This window comes from Centropristis striata, chromosome 14 (assembly GCF_030273125.1).
Source record: "Centropristis striata isolate RG_2023a ecotype Rhode Island chromosome 14, C.striata_1.0, whole genome shotgun sequence".
NCBI lineage: Eukaryota > Metazoa > Chordata > Actinopteri > Perciformes > Serranidae > Centropristis > Centropristis striata.
In genome coordinates this window covers 16,548,400-16,565,261 of record NC_081530.1, presented here as the reverse complement: position 1 = coordinate 16,565,261, position 16,862 = coordinate 16,548,400, and the positions used below count along the sequence as shown (strand labels likewise).

The window sequence follows — 16,862 nt, the reverse complement described above, 5'->3', positions numbered from 1 at the left end:
TTTCAATTACGTTTTCAAGAAAAAGTCACAATTTTAAACACGTGGTAACACAAAAAAAAGTTTAAAAAAAAAATACAGTTTAAACAATAAGTCAATAAGTTATTAAATCGAATAAGTAAAACATTATGATTTGGCAATATTTTCATATATTTGTATTTCGGTATTTTAAGAGCAAGCAAACCGGAATCACATTTCTAGTATGTGCACAGGTACCTGGCCAAAAAAGATGATTCTGATTTGTTACATTAATATTTCAAAATTGACATTTGGGACATAAACTGAGTGAAAGTCCTGCTGTATGTTTGTTTGATTCATCCACACTGCCCACCTGAATGTGTGGACATCTGCAGCTTTGATTGCAAATGTTTTGAGATATGGTAAAAACAAACGTAATCAGGGAGAAGATATGTTTTTCTCAAAATGTTTAGTTTAATTGCATGGTTGCATTTGACAGATCCAGAGCCACAGTAGCAGTTTTTAAAGCTAATTGGCTTCATATTCAGCCAACAAATACAACAATGGTAATGGTTCTTATCTAACTCTCTGCAAGTAGAAAAGGAACAATGTAAATCTCCTTTTTGGATGCAATGTCTACCTTTTCATTAAATGGATGGATGGTTAACTGGGAGTAATGCTGATGTGCAGTACCTCTTTCAATCTGAATATCATTCCTAATTTTCTACACACAGATTAGTCGCTCTCTCCTCTCGTCTCCAGATCTTTTCCTCCACCTGCCGCCCTGTCATCCTGTCATCCCATCCATCCATTACAGGGACAGCCGTGGTTACAGCCTGATGGGTTCTCCATTTTAACACGCTCCTGCTCCGCCACCGTCTAAAATGGTTCCCCTTCGTTGATGCTGCAGGGTGATTTAACTTTGGGCGAGGACGGCTATGACAGCAACGTTAATGGGGAAAGAGTGTGATTTAGTACTTTGAAACTTTGTCTCTGCTGCTGTGCAACTTATAATGATGAAGATAAGAGCTGTATTATTGCAAGAAACAAACATTTGCATATTCTATATTAATGTGGAGACTTGCAGCTGTATCTGGATTAAATGCAACAGCTCAAATTTTTATATAAAATGAATTATGTGCATGGATTAGATAATATCTCACAACCGAATCTTCTAGCTTCTCACTCCCACACTCCTCATGCATCCTTGTCATCTTATCTCACCCTTCTCCTCGCTGCATCTATGAATGAATCTGCCGGAGAAAGCGAGTGAGCAAAGAGGAAAAAGACGGAGGGAGAGAGAGAGGGAGAGAAGGGGAGATGGCGAGTTTAATTTTAGACTCAACACGGTAATTCCCCCTCTTTTGCCGCCGCTTCTATAAATAAACTTTGCGCTCTCAGCCCCCCTCCACCCACGCAATCACTGTTTGATGGACTATAAGAGACAGCGAGGGAGCCAGGGAGGATGAGAGGGTGTTGCTTAGCAACCGTATCCTGACTTGGCAGGTCACATGATTGGGAGATGACTGGCACGCAATGTGGTAGTAACACACTTGTGCCTCGGAGCTGGGCACACATATAGTGACACACACACACACACACACACACACACAGACAAATTGGCTCGGGGGAAACATGTAAATGATCTCACACAGATATGCACTTGCTCTCCTCTTTCTCATATAAAACGTGTGCAGCAAAGTTTATAGCCTGCATTGATGTGATCAGGAATGTGTCCATAGCCGTGCCATTAATTGTTTGAATTCACTGCTAATTCAGTGAAACACAGCAGCACAATAACGGAGTAAAGTCTCCTCCGCCTGCGACCGCCTGATGCTTTCAGAGTGGAGTTTAACTGCAGTGTTATGTAAAGTGGGGAGGGGGCTCGAGGCGTTTCGGAGGAGGGATAATGGGTGTGTTGTTCCATTAATGGAGCACTGAGAGAACTGCACCTCAGCCTCGTACCACGTCGCTTTACTCAAGATTACATTTGGAGGAATGTTGGTACAAAAGAAGACGCAAAAACAGGACAGACCATGTGATGACTCCATATTAACTCATATTTGTATATATTGTTTCTACTGCTTATATGTTGACTTCTTCTATTCTTCATATTGTCTATTTAAGCTGCTGTTTTTCAACTGTACTTGTGTTAATATATCTATATCTTAGTTTGTTCTAATGCACTAATGGCACAGCAAATTCAAAATTGTATGTGAAAACCCACTTGGCAATAAAACGATTCCGATTCTGATTCTGATGACGACTCGTACAGATAATGTGGTGTCAGTGAAACTGGAATATTATTTGTGGAGGTAGACAGTTTCAGATTCAGGAGAGTTTTAAATTGACTGTTTGTGTAATGTAAGTTTGTTTTCTGTATTGTGTTTATAAAATGAAATAAAATGCATCTGGAAGAATATGTAGAATATAGCATGCTTAAAAAACTTTTACATTTAGTCAACATAAAAGTTACAGACTAGTTATAGAGCTGCATTTTTAACAAGGGGATTGGCTTGTTTCATTCACCTGCAACTAGAAAAAAAAAGCCCCATTAGTGAAATCCACCCAGCTATATTTACATTACATTACATGTCATTTAGCTCACGCTTTTGTCCAAAGCGACTTACAATAAGTGCATTCAACCTGAAGGTACTAGACATAGACCATAGGAATCAAGTAAGTACATAACTTTAAGAGCCAACTGTCATCACCAAAGGAGTGCTATATGTTAAAGAAGAGAAAAGAAGAAGAGCATTTAAAGAGGACGGGCAGGGGTGTAGGGTTTGACAAGGTCCTGGATGTAAGTAGGACCTGAACCATTATCAGCGGAGTACGCCAGAGCTAGAGTCTTGAAGCGTATCCGCGCAGCCACCGGTAGCCAGTGGAGGGAGCGGAGGAGGGGTGTTGTGTGTGTATATACCCTGATTCCAAAAAAACTTGGGACGCTGTTTAAAATGTAAATAAAAACACAAAATGCATCAAATTCAGAGCAGAGTGCATATTTAAAAAAACAAACAAGTTTTAACATTAAATATTTGTATTACATATATTGTTTTTAATTGAATATTTGTAACAAACGATTAGCTAGTTATTGCAGTCTGCAGTCAACTTTTTTTTAAAATCTGGGTTGTAGTTTGGAGAATTGTATAGGTCCAAGATGAAACTGAGAGAAGAGCGGGACTCAGAGAAAAAGCCTCAATTCCTAATGTGTCTGCTACTTCAGCACCATGGACAGCGCCATGGATTTATCAATATACAGCACAGTTAGACTACTGACAGTTCAGAACCATACATTCAAACTTACACAAATCTGAATCAGATAGAATTAATGCAGGAGGCAGAGTAGACAAAAATATTCAACTAAACAAGCACCCTGCACTTTCTCTGCTCTCCCTCATATCGCCTACTGGCTACAGTCATGAAAGGCCACAAATGTTATAGAAATGTCTTTTTGCTGAATCATAGACTGTAAGAAAGATGGGAACATCAACCATTTGGTTTAAAGATGACCATCCTGAAGCCTCGATCTGGTCATGCTGGCCATCACCATCTTGGTTTTTTGAAACCAAAGGTGACCATATTTAAAAAGAAAGGGTAGAGCTGACTCCCTCCCTGGCTTCTGGCTGCACCGTGCAAAGTCATTTCTAACGGAGTTGGCTTTCATAATTAATTGAAAAACATCTATTTTACTTAGAATGTGACCATAATTTATCATGTTGTAGTAAAGAAGACTTGAAACTAACAACTGAGACCATAAACTCATGAGAATGTTTACTGAGGTACTAAATCAAGTCAGAAGTCGAGTCATTTTCCCACAGACTTCTATACAATCAGGCTTCTTCTTCTTCTTGCGAGCATGTTGGCCATTAGAAAGAATAAACATCCTCATTGCCTGCACTTTTAAACCCGGAGGCTACGTCTACTTCTCTTAAACAGTCTATGTGAGTAAATGCTGATCCACTCTGTTGTTGTGTGCCGACTCCAGAAACACTTAACAAGACATTTCCAGAGGGTGTTTAATATTGTACAAGCAACTCAGAGATGTTCTGTGTTTGGCCCATAAAACACTGAATGTCTAATAAATGAGCTACAGAGACCTCACAGAGGTAATGTGTTCGTTATTAGTGATTAGCTGCGGTGGTTTGTGTTCTGCAGGAGCTGTGTTTGTCTGAAAGCCTCTTTGGGAAGACTCAAGAAACAGATTGTTACACTGCAAATGTATTAGTCTCCTCTAAGTCTTGTAATAAACATAAAATAAAGGCAGATATCTGTTTTAAGTGCCATGCCTGGGCACACATTTGCTATTAAATTTGCTTTTATGTTCCTGAGTCCACCATTTATTTCTGTTTTTTTTTGGCTGAACTGCACACAAAGTTTCAGTTTTATATATTCATGCAGAATGACATACATTAGTTGTTAATTTGTTTATTTGTAATTTGGTGATGCAAAACCTCCACAGGACTACAGCAATTTGGTAAAAGAGTTCACTGCATTTAAGTGTTGCCTGTGTGTTTATTATGAGATAAATCTTGCTTGTTGTGAACAAAAGATGCCCCAGTATTGATCCTTGGGGAACTCCACTCTTTAAGTTTGCTTATGGAGACAAAATAGTTTTTATAAATTCTCTTGAGCCAGTTGAGGACAGTGCTGGATGCTCTTAAATTCAGCCTTGGTGCTGCAATATCCTACTTCTTGCCTCCTTATTGGTCATTCTGATTGATCATCTGTATCTGTAGCTTCCAAAGCTTAAACAAGATGTTTAATCAATTTTATCCTACAGTTGCAGCGGAATAAGTGACAGCTAGTTGATCTCTGGATAAAATTTAATGTTAATTAGATGTCAGCTTTGCACTGCCATTTCCCTAGTTGTCTGGCTTTTAGCCTTTTTCTCTATCGATCCTACATTTCACTGTCTGAAGCAAGAGTCTGCATAACTTTTTGTTTAAAACTCTGATAGCATAGTGGGATCTCTAAGAACGGATATGATGATAAGCCTGTCCAGAGCTAATGACAGTGTTATATGACAATCCTATTGATGAGGGCTGGCGGGTTAAATCAGCCGTCCTACTAACACAGAGTATTCCAGGCAGACACACAGCTGACAGCCTCGCAGCTAAACTAATTGATGCGGTTTGAGACTTCCTGGGAAAGTGGCTGCACGTGTCCACGACAATGCACGCAACATCACGGCTGCTAACTTCAAGAGACGGGTGATCTTGGGACTGCTCAAACACTGCAGGTGGTAGTAAATGATGGTTCCCCTGGTCACATTTCAACCACTGCACACCTGCATGCAAGGCACTAATGTTGTCTATTCACAGTTAATGATAGGTTAATGAGGGCCAGCTATTATTTATCACCATTACTTAGGAAGAACGCATTTAAAAACTTGGAAATGTAGATTTTCTATTGCAGCTTGAGTACCTCGAGTGTAGTCTAAACCATCTTAATATATAACAATGAAACTTCTCCAGTTTTGCATGACAATATATATTTTTCAATTTTATGTTTCAATATGCAAATTAATTAGTGCATTAAATATGCACAAATTTGCATATAATTACATATGAATTGTGTTGCTATATTAGATTCAACGCTTTTTACAGAAGGAAATTGAGATATCTCCTTTAATCATTGTATAAATCAGAAAATAAGGTTAAAAGCCATTAAAAATATTTTTTGGCATGTTTTTAAGAACAAAATGTTTAAGCAAATTAAATGTTAAAAGATTACAAGTTTTCAGATATGTTATGTTTTTAAATGCAAATGAGGTTTTAACTCATTAAATATGCACTAATTTAGATATATTAATTTTGTTGATATATTAGATTAAAAGTTTTTTTTACAGAAGGAAATTGAGATATCTTCTTTTATCATTTCATAAATTTGAAAATATTGTCAAAAGCCACACAAAAAAAATCTATTTTCATCATGTTTTTAGGAACAAAATGTTCTATAAAGCAAATCAGCGTAAGAATTATACATAGACAAACCCCTCTGCAAAAACTTTCAGAATACTGTTAGGAATAAAACTGGTAAGTTTGGTGTCTGTAAGTGGAGCTGAAGTTGAGATTTATGAGAAAAAAAACTCATTTTGAGAAAACAAACTTTCAAGGTTTTTTATGGAAATGACAATTTGAAGACAAAAATTGAATGTAATTCACAGAAACACTATAAAACATAGTATTCATTGACAAATCTCTCCTTAAAACCCATCAGAATATAGTTAGGAATAAAACTGGTGAGTCTGGTGTCTGTAAGTGGAGCTGAAGTTGAGATTTATGAGAAAAAACTAATTTTGAGAAAACGGCCTTTAAAGGTTTTTATACTTTTTAATGGAAATTACTATTTGAGGACAAAATATCAAATTTAATTGACAGCAACAACAATATAGAACATGTAAAACACATAATATTGTGCAGGAGAGTGGGAGCTTTCTAATAATGCTGCGATGATGAAATTTAGATTATTTAGCGGTACTACACGCTTCAATAGAACAGTAGCTTTTAGTGAATTTAGGAGAAATCTAGAAAATATAGTAAAACATACCGACATGTTTGTTTTGGATGTTTTCTTTACACTGTTCTGAAAGAAATGTCTTTCCTCTTCAGTAACAGTCTCACTTCTACTCTGAAACGCTGACGTTCTCAGTGGAACCAGGAAGTTAAGCGTTCCTGATCACGCCTCCCTGAGCATTCACCTTGACAGGCCCACAAAGCCCCTGCACACCCCCTCCCCTGCCGCTCCCATTGGATGAGACGACGAGTCAGGGCTGCCTCTGATTGGCTGCGAGGACCCAGCCTGTTGCTGGGCTGTTTCCATGGTGATCACTATCACCATTTTTTTCCTCCCTCGGAGTGAGAGAGAGGGAGAAGGATGGAAATAAGACACAAATGATGACAATAAACGAAGAGAAAGATTAGATTAGGGAATGTGGGTGTTAAATGAGAGACGGGAGGGTCAGAATGAAGTCAGTGGAGCTGCAGAGAGATGTTAAAAAAATAAAATACTGCGATTAAATGGTGATTTTTTGGGGGGGGGATTGCTGCAGTTAAGATGGCGCACTTTTCTCAGATGATGTCTCACTCCGCATCCTAATTTTCATCTTGCAGAATCCAACACTGCAACTGAATTTATTTGTGCATAGGCATGCTCTCACATACTAATTTAATGCTCATTTTGCTCAGATTTGTGCAGCAAAGCACTTAAAAAAAAGAACAATTAGGATTCAAAGGTTAAGCGTTAATAGAAGTGTCTCACTTTTAACTGTGCAAGAAAACAAACTGTTAAATCAGTCAAGGGTTTGTATTTTATCAGCTCTTAAACTCACACATTTATCAAATTAATAGGTGCTGAATATTAGGCGAGCCCAGCCCACACATCGATTTGCCAGAACATAAAACTGTCTCGGTACAGGAAAAACCTTCCCTTCCAGTAAGAGATGGTGGAACTTCGTGGTTTAATATGAGAGAAATCATGAAGAATTATCAGCCTTTCAGTTTATTAGGCGACATCATCCTGTGCGTTTTTCCTTTATGAGCACTAGTTCCTCCTTTGCTGTTCTTCAGCTCATTGAGTGCCTGTACGAGGTTTTTTAATGGTGCGATTCATTTAAATGGACTGTGCAGCACAGCCTAAACAAGCTAACGAAGCTGTGGGTGAGAAGATGCAGTTATTTAACCCATCGATTCGAAAGTTAAAACGGAGAGGGAGGGATAAGGAGTGACATATGGAGGAATGGATGAGCAGAAGGTACAGTAGGAGGCATTGATCGATGACTCGCCACGGAAAGGTGAGAGAGACTGAGGGTGTGATAGAGAAGAGGAAGAGTCCATATTTACTTAGTAGCAGCAGCAGAAATCAGATTTATTGTCACTAGTGAAGCCTTTGGTCCCTCTAACACACACACAGTCTGTAATTGACAGTTTAGTGCTGATTTATGAGCTTGACATTACACATTCACGGCAGACACCTGCTGCATGCTATAAATGCAATTTCACTCTAAACGAAAGACGAATCTTCCTTCACCTGTGTGTGTATTTGTATTATTTACCCTGACAGTCGCGCAAACTGCATCAGTCCTTCGAGTAAAAGGTGTTTTATTTATTTTATTTGCATGGGTTGATGAGACATGAGGCAGGTAGATAGATAGATAGATAGATAGATAGATAGATAGATAGATGTACTTTATTTATCCCAAGCTGGGAAATTACAGAGTCTTACAGGTCTCACTCACAGGGACCTTGTTGGTGACTGTTCTGCTTATTCATTTATTTTCTTTGGAAGCCAATTGGGAGATTTGTAACATGATTAAAGGTCGATATTCATACTAGAGGGACACAAGAAAAATAAATCTAGATGGATAAAAAATTGAGAAAACTTTGTTAAGTTTGGCCTGAGGTTGAAATGGTACATTCATACCTAAATGTGCTATCTTAAAGGGTTTTTCTCCAGTACAGTGAACAATTTAGGAACATATTACACTGCAACATGATCTCCAACCCTAAACAACAGAATAGGTCGTTTGCCAATACCACCCTGATGTGATGTGTTTTTCTAGATGTGGTTGAAATGAGGAGGTGGTTGAAGAAGTGGAGTTCAGTGCACTTAATTTAATGCACATGTCCTCTGATTTATCTCTCATGCAGCAGAATAAATACAAGGATGTTGAGGTAATTCATATAGTCGTGGCTCAGTGCCAGATCATTTGGGTACATTGAAAGATGCTTCTCATTGTGCTTACATGGTAAAGTTGTCAACATACCGTAATTTCCGGACTATTAAGCGCACATGAATATAAGCCGCACCAACTAAATTTAAAAAGAAAAAAAAAAGTACATACATAGGCCACACTTGTCTATAAGCCGCAGGTGTCCACGTTTTAACATGAGATATTTACACAAAAAGATGGTACATAGAAAGATTTTTTTTATTTTTAAATAAATAAAGGATTCAGTCTTCTTGTCAGTGGCGACGGTTTTGGTTCCCAGTAGGATCTTTGCGGTGGAAACACCTCGGCCGTCTGCTCTCTACATGTTCACCAAGTCTTTAAGAATGTTTAAGTTCGGGCCACCTGCTTTTATTACCTCTGAAAGCTTTTGTCGTCTTTTTGCATTGAGTCAGTTCTCCAACGTCTCACCATCGATTCATTGATGCCAAGCTTACGTATAGCATCTCTATCTCCTTCTTCGACAGCCAGATCGATTGCCTTTAACTTAAAAGCTGCATCATATGCATTTCTTCGAGTGTTTTCCATGATGAGGGTGTGTGCATGATGTGCAAAATGACTGTTCAATACACAATCAAACTAGTGTCTTCCTCGGCACATTATCGTATATTGTTTAGGCCGCAGGGTTCAAAACGTGTGAAAAAAGTAGCGGCTTATAGTCCGGAAAATATGATACTTAATATATGGTCAGCTTATATGGTCAACCTGTCATAGTTGACATTCAATTCCAGTGGTCAGTGGCGACACAAGCCTTGTTCCTCAAATACACGTTCCTAAGTATCAAGTTTACGCTGAGCTTATGAATACATGATGAGCAGGAACATAGAAACACAAAATAACACACCCATAACCACACATGTGACATTTTTGCAGTTTGTGGTATGGAGGGGAGCATTATCAAAATAGCACACACATCAATATACATACACGTACGGTTCGTGACTCCAAAAAAAGGCTGCAGTTTCAATAAATTTAGGCTACAAAACCACTGACCTAGGTTTAGCATTATAAAAGACAATTTAAATCAGGGGTCTCAAACTCAAATTACCTGGGGTCCGCTGGAGGCAGTATCAAAATGACCAAAAAGAGACACAAAATGACCAAAGAATAAACAAAATTACTAAAAAAGTCACAAAATTATTACAAAAAGACACAAAATGACCAAAAAGAGACACAAAATTACAAAAAAAAGACACAAAATTACCAAAAAAGACGCAGAATTACCAAAAAAGACACAACATTACCAAAAAAAAGACACAAAATTACCCCCCCAAAATTTTTTTTAAAGGGACCTTCCACACACAAGAGTATGGTAAAGAGCCAATAATATATAACTCACATTAAACTTTCATATCAAGGTGGGGCCCACAAAATATCGTCACGAGGGCCGCAATTGGCCCATGGTTTAAACAGTTAATAAATGTACGTAAATGCTAATGCAGTCTCTACACCGTGCTCTAACTGAATGTGAAGATCATGAATGTCAAAAATCTATTTGATTGCATTGATCTCTTTTGCAACATCCTCAGTTAAACATTTGTTGGATGCCCTGTTTCTATATTCTTTCCTGTCACTTGCATTGAAAACACTGCAATGGCCAAGAATGGCTGATCAGTGAAATAAATAAGTTAGCAGTTCTCTATATGATACAAACTCATTTCACTACAAAAACCTAAAATATGCATCTGGCTTGAGGAAGGAAGATTTCCAGGAAGCTAAAAGTTTCTGGAGCTGCCTAATCGATGTAAAGAACAATCGCTAATAACGTCCTCTTACTTGTTGACTATATTAGCCATTAGTCAGTAAATATCACACTTTAAAACATGTTTTTTTTCTGTTTAAAAAGTACAAATGTGAGACAAAAGCAGATACTCACCCATAGTTTTGGTGGTGTGTACCTCCAGTCTGATCTTGAGTAAACACCTGAGGGGTACACGGTTCTTTATCACGATGTAAAATAAATGCATGACGCTATAAACTAACATGATGTTAGACTCAGCTGGACAAGATAAGCTGCAATGTGTCAGCCACTGTCACACATAGATTCAATTTCACTTTGGACTAAGAAGAATTCAGCTTCTTAACATGCAAAATTAATAGGGATGTCCTGATCAGGTTTTTTTTCCCACGAGTCCGAGTCATTTGATTTTGAGTATCTGCCGATACCGAGTCCCGATCCGATACTTCTATAATACATTTAAAAAATGAAAAAGAGCGAAGAAACAGATCCAGGATGTGGATTTTTTTAAAATCATTTAACACACATTCTTTGAGCACTTCTTTGAGGCAGTGTTACTTTCATTCACTTTAAAATACTTCCAGACTGCAGACATACTCGCGGTTTAAACTGCTGCCGTGTTTTTTTTTTTTTTTTCTTCTTCTTCTTCTTCTTGTAATGCAGACGGCACCAACTTTAAGGTGCATTAGCGCCACCTAGGTTGGAGTGTTTGAACTTCTGCTTCGCTTATTGACATGCAGCGTGCAGTAAAATGATATCATGCTGAATATACATATATCCGATTCCAATCGAGTCTGAAACCACGTGATCGGCCCCGATTTCCGATCACGTGATCGGATCGGGACATTCCTAAAAATTAACTTTCTGACCTAAAATGAAACTATGAAAATTAAGCTATAGGTTAAATTGTCAGTGTAAAAGCAGGTTAATGTTGACTCGCACAGGTCAAGAAACAAACAAACAAACAAACAAACAAACAAACCAGGCTTGTGACAACTGTTTGTTTGACCCATCCGTCCACCCACTCCTCCCTACACAGACATTATCGCTCTTTATACGGCTCTACGACTTCATGTGACTTCTGGAGCTCTTGGTTTGGGAGTCTAATATTTCTGCAGCATTAATTGACATGCAAAAAGCAAAACATATGTAGTGATAACCTGAGAAATGACTGATGGAATTGGCATGTTATTCATACACCCTTTGGTGATACCAGGCTTGAGAATCAAGAGAAGATAAATTATACTTTTCCTCGCTATGATGTGATCTTAATCAAATTGGTTATTTCACAATGCTGTAATCAGTAAAATAACTTTCCTGAGACGCCTAATGAAGACTCTGAGTTGGGTACTTACAGATAATTAAAGGGTCAGTATGTACAGCTGGTTTTAGTGATCATCAATGCAGTTATTACTGTTGCACATTGCTGCGATTACTTCTCTGATTAAACAACGTGATAATTAAAAAGCCTCTCGAAAACCAATAAAATCGATTCATAGTTTGCCTCAGTGAGTAGAGAGTGAATTCACAAATGTGCCTTCTGCTTGCAACAATGCGAGTACAAATGTGTTGCATAATGTCTTACATCACAAGGTGGAGCCACCACTTTGCTGCTCTGCAGAAAGATGTCGGGCTGCAGGAAGGACTCTCGCTCTACTATGCAGCTCGTACTGCTCACAGAGATGACTTCATCTGCATGGAGATCATTTAAAGTGGAGACGGCTGTGAAATGATGGACAGGAAGGAGAGAGGAGGGGGAGAATCCCTCTCGTCCTTCCTGTTAGTGAGTCTGTGACCTTCAGGCGTACCTGAAGTGACAGTGTGATGAGGTGTGAAGAAGCTCTCCCTTGTTTCCTCCCCTTGACCTTTATCCCCTCCTCCTCTTCCTCTCTCTGTGACACTGCTGTCTCTCTCCATAATCGCTGTCTGGCTCCATCTCAGACACAGAATCTACTCTGCAGCTAACTGCTCTCTCTGCTGGACGACTGCTGAAACAACATCTTGGATCTCTTCGAACTGAAGCACAAAGGGAGCTGAGTAGGGTTGTCAAAGGTATCGATAAGGGTTGTCACGATACTAAAATTTTCAACTAGATACCGATACTCAGGAAAATATTCGATACTTAATACCACTTTTCAATACCACAAGGATAAAAACAAAGACCCCAAAATTTAGCAGAAACATTTTTATGAACAAGAAAAATGCAACATGTAAAAATTAACAGAACCACAGGTTAAATATTTATAATGAAAAACAGTTGTGCAAAAAGAAACTGGAACTATGATAACAAGTTTCAGGTCTGAGGTAGTGCAAAAAATAAATACAATAAACAATAACAATTACAACATTTTGAGGTTGTATGCTGTGCACAATATTAGGCAAGCTTGATAAGTCTACTTTTCTCTGCTTCATTCTGGGACTTCAAGAGAGAAAATAACACTTTTCATCGATACTTTTAACAATGAGTATCGTATCCGGATACAACGTTTTAGTATCGATACTTTTTTGAGTATCGCTACTTTTGACAACCCTAGTATCGATACTCAAAAAAGTATTGATACTAAAACGTTGTATCCCGATACGATGCTCATTTTCAAAAGTATAGATACCTAGCCAAGGAATGAACACTTAAGTTATTGTTATTTTTTTTAATCAAGCTTGCCTAATATTGTGCACAGCATACAACCTCAAAATATTGTTCTAATTGTTATTGTTTATTGTATGTATTTATTTTTTGCACTACCTCAGACCTGAAGCTTGTTATCATAGTTGCAGTTTCTTTTTGAACTCTTGAGCACAACTATTTTTTATTATAAATATTTAACCTGTGGTTCTGTTAATTTTTACATGTTGCATTTTTCTTGTTAATAAAAATATTTCTGTAAAATTTTGGGGTCTTTGTTTTTATCCTGGTGGTATTGAAAAATGGTATCGAGTATCGAATATTTTCCTGAGTATCGGTATCGAGTTGAAATGTTTAGTATTGTGACAACCCTAGAGCTGAGTCAGTCAGACTGGTTTGAGTTTGACATTTTTTAAGGAAAAATTAATCTAAATCGAATGTCTCGATCTATCCATGGCCACAAACTTAACTTCTCATTTTCCAAAAAGTTTTGTTTCTTTGTGTTTATTAATATAGACAAGGTGAAAATAGATTAAATATAAATGTGAAATCTATCCTTAATCCTGGGCTTAGAGCTGACCTTGGGGAAACTTGAGTTAACCCACCTCTTCGTTAAAAGAGCCATTTTTGGCCAGAAAAGAAAAAGAAAAGTCCATCTGGAGCTGCATCTTTGAGCCTTAGAATGAAAGCAACCTGCCAATTTCTTGCTGCAGATCAAACATACCACCAAGACAGAAAAAAACAAATCTCTCTATTTTCCAGTGAAATCTATAACAATAGTTGGGTTTGGCAGAATTTAGAGGATAGGGCAAGGGTAGGCAACCATGTGGTTCTTTGGCTGCTCTCCAATGGCTCCCTGTTGCTTTGACAAAAAATCAAGATATGGAGATAAATACAATTTAATTCTTATTTTCTAAGTTTTGTGTGCCTGCATTCTTACATTCTCCAATTGTAAAAAAAAAATACATAGCCAATAGACAAAAAAACATTTAAGGAAACTTAAACTGAAACTTAAAACCTTAAAATGTTGCCAAAATTAGCTATTGTTTTCACAAGATTTCACTGGAAAATAGACAGATTTGTTTTCTTTCACCACCAGTGCTTCTGTCTTGGTGATCTGTTTGATCTGTAGTGAGAAATTGGCAAATTGCTTTCATTATAAAGTTCGAAGAAGTGTCTTGGACTTTTCTTTTTCTTTTCTGGCCAAAAATGGCTCTTCTAATGGAAGTAGTTGCTGACACCTGGGATAGAGTAGGCTATGGGTTGCCTTAAATTGACTGAAATGTTCTCTTATTTTCAGCAGTGGAAAGTAACTAAGTACATTTACTCAAGTACTGTACTTAAGTACAATTTTGAGGTACTTTTACTTTACTTGAGTATTTCCATTTCATGTAACTTGATACTTCTACTTCACTACATTTTGAGGCAAATATTGAACTTTTTGCTCCACTACATTTAGCTGCCAGCTTTTGTTACTTTTCAGGTCGAGATTTAACATGAAAAACATGATCGATTTAAAGTTATTAGACTTTTATTTTTTTATTTTTTTTTATTTAAACCTCATAACAGTATTAAGTAGTTAAATGAGCCCTGTCTTGAGAAAAGTAAACACTGCTTACATAAAAACATCAATAATAATAATCCAAAAATATATTGGAATATTTTTAACAATCTGAGTGGTTCCATTCTGCATAACGAGTACTTTTACTTTTGATACTTGAAGTATATTTTGCAGTAAGTTTTGAATGCAGGACTTTTACTTGCAGTGGAATACTTTCACAATGTGGTATTAGTACTTTTACTGAAGTAAGGGACCTGAATACTTTTTCCACTAGTGGTTATTTTCCGTGAATCATTATTTTCCGTAAATCGTAACTTGACAATTGGAGAATGTAAGAACGTAGGCCACTGGTGAGCAGCCAAAGAGCCACATGTGACTCTGGAGCTGCAGGTTGGAAACCCCTGGTTTAACCTAAACACCTTTCACTCTGCACTTCTACCAGCCCTAGGGTAAATGTCTGTTGGAGCATGTGAGTAATGTTTATATTCTAGAATAGCATTGTTAACCTTAGCCCTGATGCACATTGGTAATTTCTAACTCTGTTTTAAGTGAGTGTGCAGGGGATAACTCTGTAAACTTGAGGCTAACCTTGCTTTGCAGCCTGGGCCAGCGAGCCCCTTGGCTGGAGTCAAGGCTAGTCAAGAACAGGATGTGCAAGTACAAAAGCTTTCTTATCCGCAGGCTAACAGCTGCCTTAGCTGTAATATAACCCTGACATTTTAGGATGCAGTCATGTTCACTTTACTGCCGCGAGTAAGATGAGAACACTCATCATTGTCCATTCAATATGTAGCTACAGCAAGCAGCCGGTTAGCTTAGCATTAAAACTGGAAACAGAATCTGTATTTAAAAAAAAGTTGTATCATCATTTCTACACTTCCACAATATAATAGCATATATTACTCTAAATGTCGATTATATGACTGTATTTGTTTATGTTTCTCATATTTAAAACTTATTGTTCTTTGTGATGGACAAACACTTTTTGCACCATGAAAACAAGAATTTTTTTTTGCTCTGCCAGAACAGAAACAAGAAAACATTTGTGAAATCAATGGGTGCTAACAAATGGGGGATATGATCAAAAATGAAAGGAAATTTGTTTGTATATCTTCCAGATCAAACTTTCAAAAGATTGTAATCCCTTTAAATTTCTTGCAGGGACAATTTGTTGTATAAGATCGATACCTCACTGTGTTGTACAAGTCATATCAATCTTCTCATCGAGCTCGCAGAAAGAAAGCAAACAAGCATATTTGCCAAATTGTGAAACTATTCCAGCCTTCACTCACTCCCAACTTGTCAAGTATTGGTGCTTTGTCATGGCCCTCGTTTTTTATAAATGGTTTAACATTTTTTATGACAAAAGTCTGGGAAAAAGTACAAGGTTGGGCTTTAAAATAAACAAATCTACACTAAACAACTGAACACAACAAGTTCCAATTCAAGGTACATTAATCCTCACTCCTGTCTTCTAAGTTTTTTTTCTGCAAAATAACTATGTTTACTATTTAAAATACTGTGTACAATTTTTATTTTATTTATAGTATTGCTTGTTTCTCTGCATTTTTTATCATTCCTTTTTTACTATCATTACTTTGAGCGACCCCTAGTTTGAGGTACTTGTATAAATACATTTTTTGGGTACTTTTTACTCCACTACATTTAGCTGCCTGCTATAGGTTGAGATTTAACATAAAAAAACATAATACATTTAAAGTGATTAGACATCCTTTTTCAAAACAGTATACAAAGTAGTTAAACATCTTGACATTATTAAAATGCTGCTTACATAAATGCATCAAAAATAATCAATATATAATAATATACTTGGAATATATAAAACAACCTGTTTAAGGAGTACTTTTACTTTTGATACTTTAAGTACTTTTGGATGCAGGACTTTTACTTTCAGTGGAGTAATTTCACAGTGTGGTATCAGTACTTTTACTGAAGTTAGGGATCTGAATACTTTTTCTACCACTGTTTATGTGTCACACACACTGATGGAAGTGTCTTAACTGACCAACTTTCCAGTCTGTGTGCTAAGCTAAGCTAAGCTAAGCTAACTGGCTGCTTCACATTTATCATAAGAGTGGATTCAATCTTCTTTTCTCCCTCTCAGAAAATGTGCAAACAAGCTTATTGCCAAATTATTCCTCTAAAGATGAACAATACAAACTTGCAATGCAACAATATGCAAAGTCAGAAAGTCAGTTAAAGAATGAATATAGCTGACAGCATGTGTCACTCA

General features: G+C 37.2%; 1 long non-coding RNA gene across 1 annotated transcript; it reads right to left on the bottom strand.

Annotated features, from left to right (window-relative positions):
- Nucleotides 1–821: 821 nt before the first annotated feature.
- On the bottom strand, nucleotides 822–10,972 carry LOC131985528 (uncharacterized). The gene is made up of 3 exons (XR_009395638.1): nucleotides 10,563–10,972; nucleotides 1,180–1,208; nucleotides 822–891 (listed from the first exon to the last, which is right to left on the bottom strand). It is a non-coding gene; the product is annotated as an uncharacterized LOC131985528 (long non-coding RNA).
- Nucleotides 10,973–16,862: the final 5,890 nt, after the last annotated feature.